Genomic DNA, 21,379 nt, shown 5'->3' with positions numbered 1-21,379 from the left:
TGTTTCATTTTAAAATGCAAATGTTCTGAAAGGTGGAAAACTGGCTTCTGAAGCTCCTTCACACAGGGTCGGTGACTGACAGCAAAGCCTTTCCAGCCAGGCCTTGTGCTCACACCTGTAATGGAGACACTTGAGCAGCAGTGGATCACAGCTTTAATCCTAGTGCTTGGGAGGTAGAGGCAGACAGATCTCTGTGAGTTCAAGGTCAACCTAGTCTACAAAGCGAAAGCCTGTCTCATACCATGTACATGCTCCTCCTAAGGACCTGAGTATGGGTCCTTGTACCCATGGGGTGGGGGACTCTGGTATAGGTGGGTAGATAAAGATGGACGACAAATGATCTGTAGCTTAGGCTGGCCTCAAACTGTGGCAATCCTTCTGCCTCGGCCTAGAGGATAGTCTTATTTGTTGGTTTTTCTGAGACAAGAGTTTCTCTGTGTAACCCTGAGTGTCCTGGAGCTCATTCTGTATGTAGACACCATGCTGGACTTGAATTTAGAGATCTGCCTGGCTTTGCCAAAGAGTGCTGAAATTAAAGGTGTGCACCACCATCCTGCTTGCAGTACATACTCTTGACAGCTGAGCTGGTGGTGGTGGGACTTGGGAAGTCTCATCCTTTTTTTTTTTATTATTATTTTTGGTTTTTGGAGACAGGGTTTCTTTGTGTAGCTCTGGCTGTCCTGGAACTCACTTTGTAGACCAGGCTAGCCTTGACTCAGAGATCCACCTGCCTCTGCCTCCCAAGTTCTGGGATTAAAGGGGTGCGCCACCACTGCTCAGCCTCCCCCCCCCCTTTTTTTTTAAAGATTTATTTATTTATTTTATGTATGTGAGTACACTATTGCTCTCTTCAGACATACCCGAAGAGGGCATCAGATCCCATTACAGAGGGTTGTGAGCCTCCATGTGGTTGCTGGGAATTGAACTCAGAACCTCTGGAAGAGCAGTCCATGTTCTTAACCACTGAGCCATCTCTCCAGCCCAAGTCTCATCCTTTTAGAGTTTTGATTCCCTCCCTCTTCTCCTCTGCATCAGACCACCTGTTCTTGGTACCTGGGGCCACTCACTGCACTGGCACTGACTACACTCTGACGCTGAGCCGTCAGCCCCATTTCCCCCTCTCCCTGGGTCCTGATAAAGCAGGCTGACTGTCTTTCCATCATCCACCCACTCTGAGCAGAGCAGTAGTTGGCTTCAGATGTGGGCATGAGACCCAACCAGATAATAAAGTCTCAGCAAGATGAAGTCCAGTTGTGGATGCTCCTGGAAAAGAGACTAGTATTTTCCCTGGTCCCAGAGGTGAGAGGTTGACCTTCTGCTGACCTTCCTGCTGGCTTCGTGACTATTTGCATTTTGTTTTTGAGGCAGGGGCTACCAGTGTAGCTTAGCATGACATGGGACTCAGCCTTACTGCCTCTGCCTCCCAAGTGCTATATTATAGGCACGAGCTATCCTGCAGGACCCTGTTGTCACCTTGCTCCCATGTAAAACCTCAGACTGACACCAACACAGTGGGAAGCAGGGCCCAGAACCTGTGTCGGTGTTTTCCCCTCAAACAAGTGCTTAAAACCAGGCTCTTCACTTGGTGATCAATGTGTTGTGACTTAACAAAGCTAAATTGTGTCTGGTGAGAAATAAAAGTGTGTGTATTGAGGGAAGGGGTTCTTAGCTGATGCCCTCAGCTGTCCCAGATTCTCTTTAGGTGTAAATGTATGAATTATTGGGGGGTTGCGGGGGATGTGGCGTTTAAGCTGACAAGTCTGGATCACTGAAGTTTGATTGCTGTTACAAGCCATGGATGATCCCACAATGCACTCCAAGTGTAGACAAGATGAGAGGCAGACCCCCAGAAAGTGTGGCCTTGTTAGCTGGGGCAGGGATAATAATGGAAGCAGGCAGGCACAGGCTCCAGCTGAAGAGGCTGCCTGAGGGACAGAGACCCTGGATGACAGTGAAGAAAGGCTGTGGTGCCAGCACCAGGCCCAGTGGGTGGAAAATCCCCCTCTCCAGAGCCTCAGGCTCTGCCTGGTCAAGCAGGGGCCACATGGCGGTACCAGGAGTAGATCCCATGGGGAGTCTCCCTGATGTTCCCTCATTAGCCAGAGCCCTGCACTCAGCCCTGATCACCTATCTTGCCCAGTCACTGCAGGTCTGAGAGGCGAGCATGTAAGACCCACAGGACACTGAATGAGAGGCAGGCAGGGGGCCTTCCCTCCCCTGGCTGCTGCTCAGTCTGCGTGATGATGATTTCTTCGAGACCACAAATCCAGGAGCTGCCTGCAGCCAAGTCCTCTGATTGTCTGAGTTGTTCTGGACATCAGAGAATAAACAGTCTCCACTGTCTGGCCAGCTGTGCTGAGCAGTATTTCTGTCTTCTGCTGCTGCTGGCTGGCCAGGTTACAATGCTGTGTTCACCTCCTGCTGAGGTCTGGGGGGCCTGAAGTGGCAGAAGGGTGAGGGAGAGCCTATGTGTATCTCTAGACTAGAGAGGACAGACACTCTTTCTGAGTCTCTATTTTGTTCCAGTATCAGGCATTTCAGCCTCAATCCTGGTTTTGTTTTTGTTTGTTTTGTTTTGTTTAAGACAGGGTCTCACATAACCTGGGCTGTTCTCAATTATGCACTTTAGCTGAGGATGGCCTTAGACTTCTGAGCTTCCTGCCTCCACCTTCTGATCACAACATACACCAGCATACATTGGTTTTTGCAGGGCTGTGGTTGCAACCCAGGGCTTCATGCATGCTAAACAGACACTATCAACTGAGCTATTGTATATCTCAACCTGGATTTCAACTCTGTCAGTTGGGAAGGAGACCCTTATAGGGTCACTGTCCCTGGCGTTGGAGTCCTTTAACTGGTGCCTATGGATTACCTGGGGTGCTTGAAATGTGACCTGCAGCTGTCACATCCCAATGGTTTGTTTCACAGAGGTGTAAAGAGGATAGATGTGAGGCAGAATGAGACTGGAATCCTGACCTTTGATCCCTAAGCCTTGGAGTGATACAGACACCGCTTGATGACATGATGGACTGCCCATGCATTTGAAGGGGGGCAGGGTGTTCTCATCCTAGGCCTGTTTTGGAGATCAAGCTCATGGCTGGGCTGTTTCCTGAGACGACGGCCCCTGGAAAAGTACTGGTTACCAGGCTCTGCTAAATCATCTTATAAAGAGCAGAGCTGGTGCCGCAGGAACTCTGCTACTGTCTGAGAGTCCAGCGGTTGGTCCAAGCATGGCCAGGTCATGAGAGGAGCCAGGGACTAAGGGCAGAGTCCTCAGGAAAGGGAACCCCTCCCCCAACATACAGCATCTGCTTCTGTGCCCTAGCATTGTGGCCTTAGATTACTGAAGGGAGGGGGTGGCTTCCCCAGCCATCTGCAGCAGGAATTCCTTTAGGATTTCCATCTCTTTCTCTCTTTCCAGCTGTAGACAGGAGGGTGGGAAGCAGACAGCGTGGGAGGGTTGGGGTAGCTCTGGAGTCTCTGTGGACAGGTGTCTCAATCCTGGTCCGGCCTGGGCCTCAGGCTGTGCTTTCATTGGTCCAGCTGTCCATGTCTGAGTGGGTTTGTGTGATCGTCCTGGGCTTGCCTGTGTGGGTAGCAGTTCCTTTGGTAGAAAGTGTGCTTATGTGTATTTAGGCCTGGGTGTAAGTGTCCACACTGAGTAAGCCTTTGTATATGGGCGTCATGGAGGATAAACCATGGCCTTCTGTGTCTTCGCAAAGATGTGTAGACTTGCCCCTCTGAGGTCATTTTGGAGTAAATGTGACCTTGTCTTTATAGATGTTAGGCTTAGGCATATATATGTGGAAACATGCATGTTTTTCTATAGTAGATCCAGAGTCTCTGCGAGCACGTAGGTAACATCTTTGTATTTATGCAGAAGCATTCATCTTACACTCACTAAATCATTTATAAAATTATATCCACATTTATTCAGGAGACATTTTTGAAGTGCTTACTTGATATTGTCCTGAACTTAGCACTGAGAATCTAGAGCAGTATAGGAGACCCAAGTAGAGCCATGTGGTGGCCTTCCGGGACCCTTCATGTCTATTTTGTATGGACTGGACCTATGACAGGAACCAATCTAAGAGCAGTATATCTACATGTCTAGTGTATACCTTTGCCTGTATACGTCTGTGTGAGTGCCTCCATGTTAGCTATATGTATGTCTGATTGCTTGGAGGGCAAAGCCCTCAGCTTTTCCCTGCTGGGGTTGACTTAGGACAGTCAGAGGTGCTGGGGTCACCCATCAAGAGTTCAAGATCCTGCTCCTACACCCAGTTTGGATCTGATCTTTAAACATTTATTTAGTGTGTGTGTGTGTGTGTGTGTGTGAGAGAGAGAGAGAGAGAGAGAGAGACAGACTATGTAAAGATCAAAGGAGAAATTGTAAGAGCCAGAAGAGCCAGGTCTCTCCTACCTTGTAAGTCACAGGGATTGAACTCGGGTCATCAGGTTTGGTGGCAAGCAAACCATTTTGCTGGCCCCTGAGTTATTTCTTTTTTAATGTTTATTATATATGAATACATTGTAACTGTCTTCAGACACACCAGAAGAGGTCATCAGATCCCATCACAGATGGTTGTGAGCCACCATGTGGTTGCTGGGAATTGAACTCAGGACCTCTGGAAGAGCAGTCAGTAATCTTAACCACTGAGCCACGTCTCCAGCCCCGAGTTCACCTCTCCAGCCCCAAGTTAAGTACTCTTTAGATCTCCATTTAGGAGATGCTCAGGTCTGGAACCTTTGGCCCTCCTTAGGGAGTGCTAAGAGCATTAAAGAAAATGACACGTGGAGGACTGAGGATTGTGGTATCTGGTGCTCAATAAATACTTGCTTGTGTCCTTGTCTGGAGTTTCAGCTGCCGTACCCCACCACTCCTGGTCCAGTGGGCACACTAACTGAATTCATTTAAGCCATGTACTGGCTAGTTCTGGCCTGTTGTGATTTGGGAACGGTGCAAGGAGACCTAGCTGTTCCTGTAGTGCTAGGGGAACAGCTCCCTTCCACCTTTCACCCTGTTCCAAGATGGAGCTCTCATACCTTCTTGCAGAAGGACACAGAGGTACTATGAATCACGGGTTTAATGCCGTCTTCCACCTGGACCGGCTCCTGCCTAACTCAGGGCTGCAGCATGCCGAGCTCAGCAGGATGAAGCCCAGGGCAAGGCTGGGTCAAGTCAGGCCTCCGCTCCTTACATGTCTGCACCTGCTTGCCCAGCTCAGCTCCAGCAGCTGTCCTCACGGTTGACATTCTTAGGTGGGGATCTCTCTGCTCCTGGCATGGGTGGCCTTGAGCTCTGGGTGCATGGGAGAGACAGACCGTGTCTCCTGTCCCCTCGAGGCCTCTTAGAACAGCCGAGTTCCAGGAGGGATAACACTCAAGGGTGGGGCAGGAGGCAGCTCGGGTTAGTGGGGTGCTCATCTTGGGAATCCCCTGGAACCTGTTAAAACTGGTGGCTCCTCTGCTCTCCTGAAATATCCCTGACCTGGAGGGAATGAAGGGGAGTTTAGAGTGCAGCCAGAGATGCAGGCTGGGAAATGCCCTGAAGGGAGCTCTACAAGGCCCAGGGCCTCGGGAAGGCAGGAGAGGGTCTGTCTGCCCTCCAGGTCACCACACCTCACCCTCCTCCCATGGGGACTGACAGACAGTTTGGTGGTTTCACAGGCCCAGAGCACAGGGTTTCTTTACACAGTGGATAGTGATTTATGCTCCAGAAGACCTTATGGAGTCTTGTGTGTGTTTTGCTCTAAGCCCAGGTTAGATTTAATCTCACCATGTAGTGCAGACAGGCCTCAGACTTGCCACAATCCTCGTGCTTCTGCTTCCTGTACCACCAAACCTGGTCCCAGAGGGTCTTTGTGACAGTTCCCCAACAACTCTAGGCTTTTCTGTTTGGGATCAGAAATGGAAATTTTCCTACTCAAAAAAATTATTAAAAGGAAGGGAGACATTGGTAAACTGTAGCCAAAGTAATGTGTTTAAGGAAATTTCTGCTTCATGCTAGCCTTGGCCAGGGCAGGGAATGTCTGGTCAAAGAGTTGGTGACGGCCAGGGTCTCTGCAAGTAAACAGGCCGCCCCCGATGGCCAATGGCCGCTCTGAGCTCATTTCCCTCAGCGGGTGAGATGGGGAATGACGTCATCACAAGTGGGGCCTTCTGGTCATGGAGTTTGTCAGAGAGTGGGACGCAGGCTACACGATCGCTGGCGGCCGATGCCACTGTTGGTTATTGGGAACAGCTGCTTCCCATAGAAGCCGCTAGGATGCCCTCCTACGCATCTTCCAGGATGGGACTCCAGCCACGTCCATGACCCCACAGCAGAGGTGTTTCTGGGGATGCCTGGGATTAACTGTCCCAGCCCTTACTTTCCACACAAGACCTGACCCTCCTCCAGGATCAAGGCCTCCCTTGGACTAAGGAAGGTCACTGAGGGTGGGTTCACTTAGAGTCACAGGCTCATGTCCTGTTCCCCAGTCCCCACCCCATCCCCCAGAGCTTGGGCAGTGGTAACGTGCAACCCTGCCTGTCTCCTGGGACTAGGCAGCCAACTCCAGCAGGGGAGTTTCCATGAGCAGAGAGCCCAGGCCTGGGGGGGATGGCGGTGAGGAGATGGGAAGCCACAAAGCCTTCTCTGTGGTTCCACAGGCTCTTCCTGAGCACTGCTACCCCAGATGAGGCTTTTATGGGGTCCGAAGGCCCTCCAGCAGTCTCTGAGCCCCAGCTGCCAGGGGTGGGGACAGGTTCACAGTCTCTCTACTCCCCCGCACAGCCAGACTTCACTTCCTGGCGGGAGAGTCATGAACAGTGGAACTCAGTAGAGAGTGGGCCAGAAACTTCCTGGAAGGAAGCCTGGGGCTTTTGCTTTGTTGTCACCCCAGGACTCACTGTGGGCTCATCAGTCAACAGACCCACCCCACAGAGCAACCCACCCAACTCAAGGGCTGCCTGACCTGGTCCGGGCTGAACCCAGGCCTCAGGCTGGCTGACAGGCTTGACGGCTGACAGGCTTGACAGCGACTCTTGATGTGCAGCTCCTCTGACCACAGGGCCAGACTGCTGTTCATCTCCTTGGTCAACACTGCCCTACCTAGTTTGTGCTAAATCTTTGCTGGATGCAGCAGATATAGGCACAGAGATGGAAGGCAGATTCCCGATTTTAGGGGGCTGACAAAGAAGCAAACGATGAGTGAGGTCTACACTTCATTTTTATCATGAAGGGAGCAGGTGAGGTCCCACGGAAGACAGTTGGTTACAGGCCTTTCCCTGGTTACAGTGGGGGTTGCAGAGTAAGAAAGGACCATGCAGGAACATGTGCAAGAGATGCCAGGTAAAGAGAAAAACAGCTCTGAGGTGTGGGGTCCCCCTAATCTTAGAACAGGAGAGACCCAACCTCGAGGCATGGGGCTGGCCTGGTCTTAGAACGATGAGAAAACCCGTGCCTGAGGCCTGGGAGGAGGGAACGAGTAGGGGCAAGTTGGAAAGGAGGGCAGGAGTCTCCTCACGAGCCGCGGGGAGGACCTAGGTATGGGGGGGGTGTCTTGGAGACGAGCAAAATTGTGACATGTCAAGGAAAACAGAATGAAATGGATGTCACACATCTGAGGAAAAAATAATGCCAATTTTACAGTCAATCTTCCTAAAAAATTGACAAGGAAGAAATACTTCCCCTCTTATTCCACAAAGCCAGTATCATGCTGACTGCGGATACAAAGATATTCTAGAAGATGAACATCACAGGTCCATGAGACCCAGTGGCCCCAGTCACTTGAGAGGGTGAGGCAGGAGGGTTGCAGAGAGTTCCAGGCCAGCCAGGGTCACATGGTGAGTCCCAGTATGAGCACAAGTTTCAGAGACAGATAGACAGACAGAGACAGAAGGAGGGAGAGACAGAGACAAAGGGAAAGGGAGGGGAGAGAGTGAATTATAAAACAACCAACAAAGGACTTCGATATAGAATATAGGTTTTTTTGGTGGTTTTTTTTTATACTCATTATTATGTATGTGAAGAGGAAAACTTTGTGGAGCGAGTTCTCTTCCCATGCTTTTGTGGCTTCTTGGGATTGAACTCAGATCATCAAGCTTGTGCAGGTTTTTACCAGCTGAGCCATCTTGCTCGTTCTAGAATATAGTTGTTTACAAAGAGTCACGTATGGTGGTACATGGAGTCGAAGACTATCCTTAGCTACACAGCAACTGTGAGGAGAGCCTAGGCTATATGAGATCACAGCTTTTAAAGAGAGACAGCCAGCCGGGCGGTGGTGGCGCACGCCTGTAATCTCAGTACTCTGGGAGGCAGAGGCAGGTGGATTTCTGAGTTCGAGGCCAGCCTGGTCTACAGAGTGAGTTCCAGGACAGCCAGGGCTATACAGAGAAACCCTGTCTCCAGAAAACAAAAACAAACAAAGAGAGACAGCTGAAGTTGACCTCTTGCTTACACACACACACACACACACACACACACACGATGGTCCTTGCTTATTAGGAAGTGTAGAGTAACGCTCATGGAACAGTTTAGTGGCAAGGCTGGAGGTGGGAACCTGAGTATTTCCAGCACTCTGGGAAAAGGCCCAACAGTCACTCAGAAAGTTAAACACACACCTCCTTCAGTATTTAGCAAATGACAGCAGAAGGCCACACAAAGACTTGTAGGTACACGAGTGCTTTCAGAACCCCAAATGTGCATCATCAGAAGGATGCATAGAGAAATTAAGGTACATTCCTCAACATGAAAGGGGACAAGCCGCCGGGCAGTGGTGGTGCACACCTTTAATCCCAGCACTTGAGAAGCAGAGGCAGATGGATTTTTGAGTTCGAGGCTAGCCTGGTCTACTGTATATATAGTGAAATATTAATTGTCTGCTAACTATATCTAAAAAAAAAAATCTGCTTCAAAACCAGAAGGTAGGGCCGAGGCTGCAGCTCAGTTCACACAGCACTTGCCTTGCATGCATGAGGCCTTGTGTTCAGTTCTCAGCACCCCATAAAACTGGGCATGGTGGTGCACACCTGTAATTCTAGCACTCTCCCGGAAGTAGAGGCGAGAGAATCAGAAGCTCAGGGACATCCTCAGCTACATCAAGAGTTTGGGGCCAGCCTATACTATGTAAGGCTCTGTCTGAAAAAGAAATCAGAGCCTGGCCTGGTGTCCCAGACCAGACATATAGAGCTGAGGCTGCAGCTGGCCTGAGTGTGTGGGAGAGCCTCCTGGGGCCGGGAGGTAACTGCAGACAGGAGTCTCTCATTCCTGCCAGTCCTGACTCAACATGTGGCCACAGGCCATCCACACAGCAGCCAAAGTGATCTTGAAGTTGTAGATCTGTCCCCATCATTCATCAGCGAGTGACCCCTTAAAGCTCCCCCTCACCCCGCACCTCCCCGCACCCCCTCACCCCGTCTACAAAGCCCAGTGTCCTGGCCCCACCCACCTCTGTGCTCATGTCTTTTAGTTGCTGTCTCCAGACACTCATTGCTTCTTAGGTCAGTGTCCCTCCTGCTCTGGGGTGTTGGCCTGGTGACCCCCTTCATTGAGTTAGTATCTACTGTCGCCTCAGATCTCTCTTCAGTAGGATTTCCTCCTCAGTCTCAGGCCATACAGATGTGTGATGTGAACTCTTATGACTTCCTGCCTTATCTTCCATAATACTGTCAAAGTGCATATTTATATTACATTTTCAAAAATTTAAGGGCCTGCAAGAGGGCTCAGTACTTGTTGCACAAACTTGGAGAGTTTAATTCCCAAAAGAACCCATACAATAATAGAATGAGGGAACCCACTCCATAAAGTTGTCATGTGACTTCCACACATGCACCATGGCATGTGTGTACCCCACACCATGCACACATACACATAATAATAAAAAAAAGAAAACAAAATGTAAAAGAGTCATGGTTTGGCTTTGTTGCCCAGGATAGCCCTAAACTCTTGGTATAGGCTTGTTATCCAGCTAAAGCAGTGAATACTTGATCTCAAGTGTTTAAGGTCAGCCTGAGTGGCATATTTGTATGTCTGTCTGTCTAGCTATCTGTCTGAGATAGTCTAAGGATTTGTATCTAATGGACCAACTGTGGCAGAAGCGATGAGGTGTGACAGCTGAGGGAGGCCAGAGAGGCATCTTGGCTCTCTTTGTGGATATTCCCTTTCAAAAGACAGTGCCAGCCAGAGGTGGTGCACGCCTTTAATCCCAGCACTTGGGAGGCAGAGGCAGGCAGATCTCTGTGAATTTAAGACCAGCCTGGTCTACAGAGCAAGTTCCACCATATGCTTTTTATCCTAGTACTAAAGAGGCTGAGGCAGAAGAATTGCCATGAATTTAAGGCCAGCTGGACTACATAGCAAGACTGTCACAAAAACCAACCAACCAACCAAAGCCACCAACTGCCCTTTTCCCCAGAAGACAGAATCAAAGGATAGTTGCCATGCTATGAGCATGCCAGGGTCACAGAGAGAGCTACATGAAAGTTAGTGAGAGAACTCCACTGAGAACTTGACCCAAGATCTGCACCAACTGCTAGACATGAACTACAGAGGCCTTGAGCATGCTTCTAGGTCTTAGGCCATTTCCTATTGCTAAACCAAAATACCAGAATCTAAATACTTTATAAGGACAAGATGTTCATTAAGCTCACAGATTTTGAACCCAAAGTCCAAGACTCTCAAGTTCTGCAAGAACTACTTAAGTCCCTTCCAAGGACAATGCCCCTAGCAATCCAATTCTCTCTGATTAGGCTCCACTTTATAACAGGTCTATTAGAAACATCTTCACACTGGATGCTAAGCTTCTAGCACAGGAACGTGATGAGACCACATACAAACCGTGACACCATATGATTACAGCCATATGAGACTGAGTAGGGAGGGGTTGCCCTGGGGAGTCCAGTTTCTCCTGGAACCACGAGAGGTAAATGATGATTGCATGAATCACTGAGTTTGGGGATGATATGTTCAGCAGCCATAGACAGTGGGAATAAAGCTTAGGAAATACTTTGTTGTTTTGTTTGAGACAGGATCTAGTTAACCTAGGTTGGTCTTGAACTCATGATCCTGTCTTAGTACTGGGATGGCAGGTCTGTACTCCAATGCCTAGCTCCAATAAGTGCTTGGAATGAACAGAAGTAAAAAGGTCTGGCTAACTGTGGCTGTGTTTAAGCTCTGTTTTTCCTTCCCCAAGAGATCCAGAGATTTCGGAAGTCCAGTTCAATATCTCAAAGGGCAGTCAGTGTTCTTGATAACCACCACCCTTGGTGGGGCGAGTCAGGAAGAACTCTGCTCAAAGCAGGAGTCATGGTGGTGTCGAGAGGTATCTTTGAGGCTCAGTTAGGAGAGTGCTAGCCCCCTGCATGAAGCCCTGAGTTCAAAGCCCTGGGTTTCGATCTCAAACATTGCATGAACCTTGGGATCCCAGCCTGTGGGAGGTGGAAGCAAGAAGATCAGGAGTTCAAGGTCCTCCTCAGCGATCCAGCAAGCTCAAGACAGACAAATCCCTGTCTCCAAAACAAAAAGGAAGGAAGGAAGGAAAGAAAGAAAGAGAAAGGAAGGAAATAAGGAAGGAAGGAAGGAAGGAAGGAAGGAAGAAAGAGAAAGAAAGAAAGAAAGAAAGAAAGAAAGAAGGAAAGAAAGAAAGAAGGAAAGAAAGAAAGAAAGAAAGAAAGAAAGAAAGAAAGAAAGAAAGAAAGAAAGAAAGAAGGAAAGAAAGAAAGAAAGAGGAAAGGAAAAGAAAAGTGTCCCCTCACTGTGTGCTTTTAAAGCTGGGCCCCTGGATAGTTTCAGGAGAACAATAGCAATTTTTCACATTTCCAATGTGCTCTTTCTGAGGAGACATTCTCAGACTCTTTTATTAAATTCTCAAAAGAATCTCTGGTCCGGACACATTAAGAACAATTTTCTGGTCCAATTATTTCAGTTTTTAGGTCAAGAAATAGAGCCTACTTCCTTCTGGAAATAATTCTGGACAAAAGAAAAAAAACTGTAAAAAAAATGGACTTATGAACTGGCAAGAAAGCAAGAAATATTCAAGCCGAAAATATTCATAATCTCACTGCCACCTGAACTATGAAACTTTCTTTTGCCTTAAGGACATATTTATTTATTTCTATAATTTTACTTTTTACTATGGTTAAGAAAAATGAAATCTGGCTGGGCAGCGGTAGTACATACCTTTAATCCCAGCCCTTGGGGTTAAAAAGACAGGCAAATCTCACAGTCTGATCTACAGAGTGAGTTCCTGGAGAGCCAGGGCTACACAGGGAAACCCTACCTTGAAAACCCCCAAAACAAAACAAAAGAAAAAACCCACTATGATATCTGATGATGCTATACACATAATCACAGCTCTTAGGGAGCTGAGGCAGGAGCATTCCCACAAGTTTCAGGCTATAGAATTAAAAATGAAAAAAGAAAGAAAGAAGAAAACAAACAGATGAAAATAAAGTCACCAGATCTTCAGTGTTTTGTTTGTTTGCTTTTTGAAATAGGGACTCACTCTATAGCCCTGACTGGCCTGGAATTTGATATGTAGACTAGACTGGCTTTGAATTCACAGAGATACATTTGCCTCTGCCTTCCAAGAACTTAGATTAAAGGTGTGTGTCACTATGCTCATTCAGTTTAAATGTTTGTGTGTGTGTGCTTCACATTTATTTATTGTGTGGGTGCACACGTGAAGTCAGGGAAGGACTCATTGGGAGATTCCTCCTTCTATCATGTGGGTCTTGGGTACTGAACCCAGGTCTACTGGAATAGCAACAAGTGCTTTTAACCAATGAACCATCTCTGCAGTCCTGAGACCCTATCTTAAAACAAGATAGAAGAGGAGGAGAGACACCTGAGGTTGTCCTCTGGTTCCATATGCCATCCACATTCACACAAACACTACAGGTAAACTTTTAAAAGACATATATTTTACAAAGTTGCAAAGGAGAAAAATTAGATAGGAAAAAAGTCTTGGGAGCAGTGATGCACACCTGTAATCCCAGCACATGGGAGCCAGGGGAGGAGGATTGTTCGAGGCCAGCCTGATCGAGAGCGTGAGAACCTGTTTCTAAAATCAAAGGTTGAGAGTCAGGTTTGTAGCTTGGTGGGTAGAGCACTTGCCTGGCTCTAGTCACGTCAAAGGCTCTTCTTGGTAAAGGAGAGCATGAGTGTATGCATGCATGAATGAATATTTGGTGTGTGTGTGTGTGTGTGTGTACAGGTACATTTGAGCATGAGTGTGCATGTGCCTGTGGAGGTCCGAGGACGACTTCAATTGTCACAAGTGCTGCCACCATTGCAGCCTCTGTCTCCTCTTTCTGCTTCTTTAGTTTTTTGAGACAGGGTTTCACTTTGAATCTGAGGCTGGCCTTGAATTTATAGAGACCCACCTGCTTCTGCCTCCTGAGAACTGGGATTAAGATGTGAGCCTCCACACCTGTCTTAAATTCCCACTTCTTATCTGAGGCACGGCCTCTTATTGTCCTGGAATGTCATTATGTAGGCTGTGCTGGCTGGCCAGGAAGCTTCTGGCTTCTGCCTGTCTCCACCCCCTTACCCCCCCCCCCCCAACGCTGGCATACCATCTCTAGGATTACAAGCGTGCCCCGACACGCCTGGCTTTTTATGTGGGTTCTCAGGTCAAACTCAGGTGCTTGGACTTGTGAGACAGCACTTTACCAACTGAGCTATCTCTCTCCAGTTTCTGTAACTTCTAGTTCTAAAGCCTGGAGCCTTCCTGACTTGCCAGTGGACTGTCCTTCCAGTGTGCCCTCAGTAGGAAAAACAAACCTGAAGGCACCACATTTCCCCAAGTGGTGATTGGGGGAGCAGAGAGAATATCAGAAGGTGGGAGAAAGCCTTGCTGGTTTTAGAGAGAAGTATCTCAGGGGACCCCTCCCCTGTAGCTGTAAGCTGGAGCGGCCTGGAGGTTAGAGTAGTGGTAGGGGAGGTTTGTGGCCCGAAGAGCCCCAGAGCTAGCCTGGAGACTTCAATATGTGTTAAAGGCATGTGCTCACAGGGAACTAGATGCCCCCATTTGCCTATAGGGGGAGAATAGGGAGGTCTTGGCTCTTCCCAAGTTCTGAGGAACTATAAGCTTTGCTTATCCACTAGCACTCCTTTTTATCCCTTCAGAGTCTAGCCCAAGCTGAGCCCAGGCTATCCTTCCCTCCCTCCCTCCCTCCTTCCCTCCCTCCCTCTATCCCCTTATCTCTTCTCCTCTCCTTACAGTGGGGCATAAATTGGTGGGTAGTATAGTATCTTTTATCATCAAAACAGAAGCAGAGAGTCATCTTGGAAAGGGCTTTTCTAGCCTGGGATTGTTTACTCTGTGTGTGTGCACATGTATGGGTTCATGAGCACATGTGTGTGCATACGTGTCAAACAGAGCTCAACCCTGTGTGTCGTTCCTCTGGAGCCATCTGCTTTATCTTTTGAGACAGGGTCTTTGGGACCTATCATTTGCCAGTGAACCTGGCTAGTGAGCTCCTAGGATCTGCCTGTCTCTTCCTCTGCGGCCGGGAAAATAAGTGCATACCACAACCCTTTGTGTGTGCGCGTGTTGGGAATCAAAGTCAGCGTCTCCTGCTAATCTGACAAGCACTTCCCAGACGGAGCTATCTTCCCAGGCTTCTGGGTGCTTTCCACAGCTCCTTGATGACCGAACCTGGAGTGAGTGCCTCACAAACACCTGGCAAAAATAAGCATCATGGATCTCCCCATGAGACAGATGCAGCTCATAGAGGCAGAACACATGGCCAAGGTCAGAGACTAGATGGGATGGGTGTGGCCAGGGCCTCAGATGGAGCAGAGTCACGGAACCTAAGCTCCTTGTGGGACCATGAAGTCTTCGGGCAGCCTGGGAACTCCCATTGCTGGCCCCTCTCTAGGGCTAGGTTGTGACTGCTCTAAGGCCTAGAGTGTGGATAGGTCACCTCTCCTGGTTCAATCCTGGGTTCCTCTCGCTGGAAAGGCACACCCTTTGGTGAGGGGGAGGAAGCATTTTTGAGGTGAACTGTTGTCTAACAGCCAGGAATGGAAAATATTAAACGTCCAATGGCGCCAATGAGGTTTATACCAGAGCCAGAAAGTACAGAGAAAAAGAGGGAACATCCTTGTTATTGAGGACCAGGGGATTTGCAGGGGGTCAGCTACCAGCCACCCACACCCTGTATCTCCTCCCCACACACACCCTGGAGCCATCTGTATCTTCAAGAATAGCACAAGTCTCTCCTGGGCCAAAGGAAAGCCCTGCTTTGTTGACTTGAGAGAAATCTCTGGTTCTGTTATGTTTGGTTTATACCATACTCTGGGGAAGGCAAAGAGCACAGCAGTGTGGGCAGTGGTCCATGGACTACCTCAGGGGAGGGAGGGAGAGGCCAGGCTAGCTCATTCCACACATATTCTGAGCTTTGTGTATAAATGGCAAGAATGCCAAGATGCTTTCTTCTGTAGGGCCTCTCACCATAGAAGGGCAAACCAGAAAAATATGACTACAGTTCTTCTGGAGGAGTGCTCAGGAATTGTGGGACAGAAGAGGACTTAGCCTGAGGAAGGGCTCCCAAAGGGTAGGTACTGAGGCAAGCCATATTATTGATAGAAAATTAAAGGAAATCTCAGAAATCTAGAGTCTGAGTCTGCATTCTTGGAAGTGTCTCTGTGTTTGGGGAAAGATTTACTGACAGATGCAGGCCAATGCCTGAGCCTCCCCACTTGAACTGCAGGGAAGACACAGGAGCCTGGGAGGGCACAGGAAACCCACCCTAGGTCCTCTGCTGAAGCTGCCAGCGTCTGAACACGGAGCCATCTCTCCAGCCCTCTTTTCGGGGGCATTTTAATGGGACGATTGCTCAAGAGATCTGAGGTATGCTAGAAGGGGTCTTGAAACTACTGGGCAAGGTGACATGGAGCCAACCTCTGTTCCAGGTAACTGTCACTATGGAGCAAATAACCCCAGGCCGATGCCTTCTGTGATAACCCTTGATTATTCCTTACAGACTCAGTAGCTCAAGAGTTCATGCAGGACTCGACTGGACGATTCTTCTCTTTCCTTCCTCCATTTTGAATACTCCTTGGTTTTACAGACAATTCAGGTTTTGTTTTGTTTACTATTTATTTAACATGTGTATGTCTACACGTCTGTGTGAATGGGATGTCAAGTGTGGGTGCCCACAGAGGTCAGCTGTATGGAGCTGGAGGTATAGGCAATTGTGAACCATCTGATTGATCTATCAGAACTGAACTCCAGTCTTCAGGAAGATCAGCAAGCACTCTTAGCCACTGAGCCATCTCTCCAGACCCAATGTCTGTCTGTGTGCCACATGCATGTTTGCTGCCCTTAAAGGACAAAAGAGGACATCAGATCCCGGGAACTGGAGCTACAGATAATTGTGAGCCTTCTTTGGTAGCTGTGAATCAAATCTGGGTCTTAACTGCTGAGACATCTTTCTAGCCCCTTAAACTTTTAAGAATTCATTTTTATTTTATACATTTATGTATGTATATACATATACATACATATCTGTGTGCATGTATCTGAGTGGCTATGTGCACATGAGTGTGTCTGCAGAGCTACTCAACATGTTACAGTTCCAATTGTGTTCTTTGAGGCATTAACTAAGCCCACGTAATAAAACTCTGCTGGTGGGTGAGCTGGTATAGAAGCCCCAAGACAACCTCACTCACATGTCTGCACCTTGGTGATGATGTCTGGACGCTGGGCTCGGTGGGGTCTGTTGACAAGCCACACTGGGCTACTTTGGTACAATGGTCTGGTGGTAATTAGACTTGACTTCTTACACAGCAGGTGGATCTCCCTAGAGCAGTGGTTCTCAACCTAGGGCTTTTGTTCGACCTCATTTGGGTCACCTATGAAAACCATCAGAAAACACAGGTGTTTACATTTCAATTCAAAATGGTAGCAAAATTACAGTTAGGAAGTAGCAGTGAAAATAACTTTATAGTTGGGAGTCACCACAACAGGAAGAACTGTATTAGAGGGTCCCAGCCTTTGGAAGGTTGAGAACTCCCACACTAGAGTGAATGACCCCAGAGAGGAAGCTGTATGACAGGGAAATCATGAGGCTACCTGAGACTTGAGGGGTGAGAAATTCAACTCTGCATCTTGAGGTGGAGTAGTGTAGTCACCCACACGCCTTTAGTCCTTTAGTCCCAGCACTCTGGAGGCAGAGGAAGGCTGAGGTCTGAGTTTGAGGCCAGCCTGGTCTACAGAGTTCCAGGGCAGCCAGGGCTATACAGAGAAACCCTGCCAGAAAATAAAAAACAAAAGCAAACAAAGAAAAAGGGGCTGCAATGAAAACCACTTTTGGAAAATGCAGACTGATGTCTCCTTGAACAAAACCATCACAAAGGAAGCAGTTAAGATGGGGAGAGGTAGGTGGGTTAAGAGCACTGGCTGTTCTTCCAGAGCTCCTGAGCTGAATTCCCAGCAACCACTTGATGGCTCACAACCATCTATAGTGTGGTCTGATGCCCTCTTCTGGCATGTAGGTATATATGCAGATAGGGAACTCATACATGTAATTTTAAAAAAATCTAACGAAAGCAGGGAGAGAGAACAGTTCTGCATGCCTGGATCTGATTTCACAGGCATGATGATGTATGCCTATAAACCCAGCACCTGGGTACTAGAGTCAAGATTGATACAAGTTCAAAGCCAGACTGAGTTGAAGTGTTAGACCTCATCTCAAAAAAATAAAGTAAGGGTTGGGGCTGTTTCAGTTGATAGAGCTTTCTTTGTATGCAGGAAGCTCTGGGTTTGACCCTTAGTACTGCATAAAACAGGGCGGGCGAGGTGGTGAGCATCTATCTCCTAGAATTTTGGGGGCAGTGACAGGAAGGACAGAATCTGTAAAGCCTCCTCAGGCCACAGGACAGCAACCATGGCGGGGTGGGGCTCCAGGGTGGGGGTGGGGGACCAAAGAGTGTTAGAGACAGATCACCACCTTCCTCTGGAGTCACCAGTCAGCCCACCCACACCTCCCCTGCCAAACTTCTTTCCCAAGGGCAGAGTGGGGTCCTTGACCATAGGTTCTGGCCTCGGAGACCAGCTGAGCTGAGTTTCAAACTCTTCTGCTGCCTGGGCAGGAGTGGGGGTGATAAATGAATTTCCAGTACGTTCCAAGCAGGGGTTTGGAGCTGATTGCAGACAAGCTTGGCTTGCAGAAGTCCCAGATGGCTGACACATCCAGGCCAGGCCTTGGATAGTACAAGCCTATGGCCATCTCCCAAGACCTTCTGTCCTGGGGTCCTGGCTGAGGCAGCAGCAATCTCTTCCATGGAGGGGATCTTGGAGGAGAGGGTTGGGAAGGCTCAGATTCCCATAGTCTCCCTTGAGGAAAAGAAAGACCCATGGGGGTAGGGAGGGTCAGGAGCTGGAGGTCCCCAGGGATTCCATGCCTTCTTCTCCCATCTATCTTATTAAAATCCAACCTCAATAGTCAGTCATACTGCTTTTCTAGAAAGCCTCCTGCCCCACAGCACGACTCCTTGATAGCTCATGTCTCCCCTTCTCTCATGCCTGTTGTGTTTGCTCTTCATGTGTGAACAGACCTTGCCACCCTAGAGCTGGAAGGGCCAGGCGCTCACTCAGCCCAAAGCTCTTATGGCAAGGATGGAGACACAGAGGCCCAGGATTACTGGGAATGCTGCTAGTCACACTTCAGAATGCATTATAGGACCGGGACGAGACTTTTGAATCCTAGGTTCTTCTTTTTCTCCTACCCTTTATTCTAATGATTGTAGCTGAGTCCCCATCTATCTGTCTTTCCCTCAGATGAATCACATGGGCTTTACTCATTTCATACAGCTACTATCAGAGCCTGATCTGAGGACTGGGGATATGACTCCGTTGGCTGAGTGCTTGTCAGGCACTGGGTTCGATTCCTATCACTGCATAAACCCACATGGCACACTCCTGCAATTGCAACACTCTGGAGGTGAGACAGAAAGATCAGGAAGGCAAGATCACCCTGGCCCACATAGCAAGTTTGAGGCCAGTCTGGGGTTATAACAGCAACAACAACAAAAACAAGCCTAGTTGGGTGGTAGTGGCCCATGCTTTTAATCCCAGCACCTAGGAGGCAGAGAAAAGTGGATCTCTGAGTTCGAGGCCAGTCTGGTCTAGAGTGAGTTCAAAGACAGCCAGGGTTCACAGAGAAACCCTGTCTCGAAAAACCAAAATAAAAAAACCCAAGCCTTGGCTGAAGCTCTGATGAATTGAATTGGGCCAGACTGGAGCCAGCTACAGCTACAGAGCCTGTTGGCTGAGGCCTGGGTGCTGGATTAGAAACCAGGCCCCTTAAGAACAAGCCAAGCAGATCTGTGTCCTATGTCAACTCAAGAGCTCTGTCTCTCCTCTCAGCCCTTGACCCAGATGACTTCCAGGAGAAACCCAGTTTCTGAACTTCTGCTTACACACTGAGGAAGGGAGAGCTACAAGAGGGCATGAACATGCACGTCCACACACTGCTGATGAGAGGATCTGTCCTGCTGCATTGTGGGACCTGGTCCATGAGAGCCCTTTTCCTCTGAGTGCGGGGATATGCCTGTGCTGGTTAATTCTGATTGTCAACCTTACAGGATCTGAACTCACATGGGAGACAAGCCTCTGGGCATGTGTCTGAGGAAGTTTCTGAAGAGAGAGTTAATTAAGGCAAGACCCACACTAAATGTAATGTAGGAGGTTCCATTTCAGGGCTTGGGTCCTAGTCTCTCTCTCTCTCTCTCTCTCTCTCTCTCTCTCTCTCTCTCTCTCTCTCTCTCTCTCTCCTCCCTCTCCCCCCTCCTCTCTCCTCCCTGACTGTGGGTATTATGTGACCAATCACCTCTTTTTTGTTTGTTTGTTTTCGAGACAGGGTTTCTCTGTGTAGCCCTGGCTGTCCTGGAACTCACTCTGTAGACCAGGCTGGCCTTGAACTCAGAAATCCTCCTGCCTCTGTCTCCCAAGTACTGGGATTAAAGGCGTGTGCCACCACTGCCCAGCCGCCAGCCACCTCAAGTTCCTGCTGCCATGATTGGCTGCATATTATACTGCAAGCCAAAATGAGCCTGGTCTCTCTTAAGTTGTTCTCTTGGCTGAGACAATGTGAAATGTAACTAATACAACATCCTTCTTGTGACTTCCCACTGTCCAGCTGAGCTAGCTACCTCCTGTGAAGAAGAGTTCAGTCAGGCTTTGAGAGTGACCTTATTCTTTGCTGTGGAAAGAGTCCACCACCACGTGTTGGCATGGGACAGGAAGCCCACCCAGGCCACCTAGATGAGGCTGTGACATGAGGCAGGACTCAGGAGACCCCCTTCTTATCTTCTACTTACATCTGGGGTTCTATCTTTTCAACCAAACTCTCAAAATGTGGTCTGAGGACCACCAGCTCCATAGAAAAACCAAGTCTCATGTTCTGAGTCAGAAACTCTGCGGGTGGAGCCAAGAAACCTGCATTTTCCCATGTGCCTGCATGGATATATGTGCACCACGCATGCGTCTGGTGTTCATGGAATCCAGAGGGTGTTGGAGATCCTGGAACTGGAGTTGCAAACTGCCTGATTTGGATGCTGGGAACTGAAGATAGGTCCTCCGAAGAACAGTAAATGCCCCCACCTCCATGCTGAGACAAGGTTTCTGGGTAACAGAGCCCTGGCTGTCCTAGAACAATTTGTAGACTGGGCTAGCCTCAAACTCACAGATATCTTCCTGCCTCTGCCTGGGTGCTGGAATTTAAAGGCATGTGCCACCACCACTACCACCAGGCTTCTAAGTGGTGACTTGTGATTTTTTTTTTTTTGAGACAAGGACTTATGTAGCCCAGGCTAGCTTAAGACTCCCCATATAGCTGAGAATGATCTTGTACTCCTAATTCTCCTGTCTCCATCTGGATTCTGCGATTACAGGTATGTCCCATCATACCTGGTCTATGCAGTTGGGTTGTTCATGTTAGGCAAATGCTAATGGAACTACATCCCTGTGAGGTTGAGGACCTGTGCAGGAGACCCAGCCAGGGGTGGGGGTAGGGGTGCGAGTCCTTGTTCTGATCTGGCATCTGGAAATGCTGAGAGGCCTGTTCCATTGCTCTAGCATGGTGGGTTTTGATGAAAGGAGACAGCCCATGATTTTAAAGCTTTATTGAAGAAGAATAGAGTGAGAGAGGGGAGGTGGAGAGATGAAAGCTGGCCATGGCCACCTGGAAAGAGGGGGAAAGAATGGGGAAAGAGAAAGAGAAGAGAGCTAGAGGGAGAGGGAGAGAGGGGGGAGAGAAAGAGAGAGAGAGAGAGAGAGAGAGAGAGAGAGGAGATGAGAAAAGAGAAGAGAAGGGAAGGGAAGGGAAGGGAAGAGAGAAGAAGAGAAGAGAAGAGAAGAGAAGAGAAGAGAAGAGAAGAGAAGAGAAG

This window comes from Apodemus sylvaticus, chromosome 7, assembly GCF_947179515.1.
Source record: "Apodemus sylvaticus chromosome 7, mApoSyl1.1, whole genome shotgun sequence".
Classification (NCBI taxonomy): domain Eukaryota; kingdom Metazoa; phylum Chordata; class Mammalia; order Rodentia; family Muridae; genus Apodemus; species Apodemus sylvaticus.
This window is presented reverse-complemented; position numbering follows the sequence as displayed.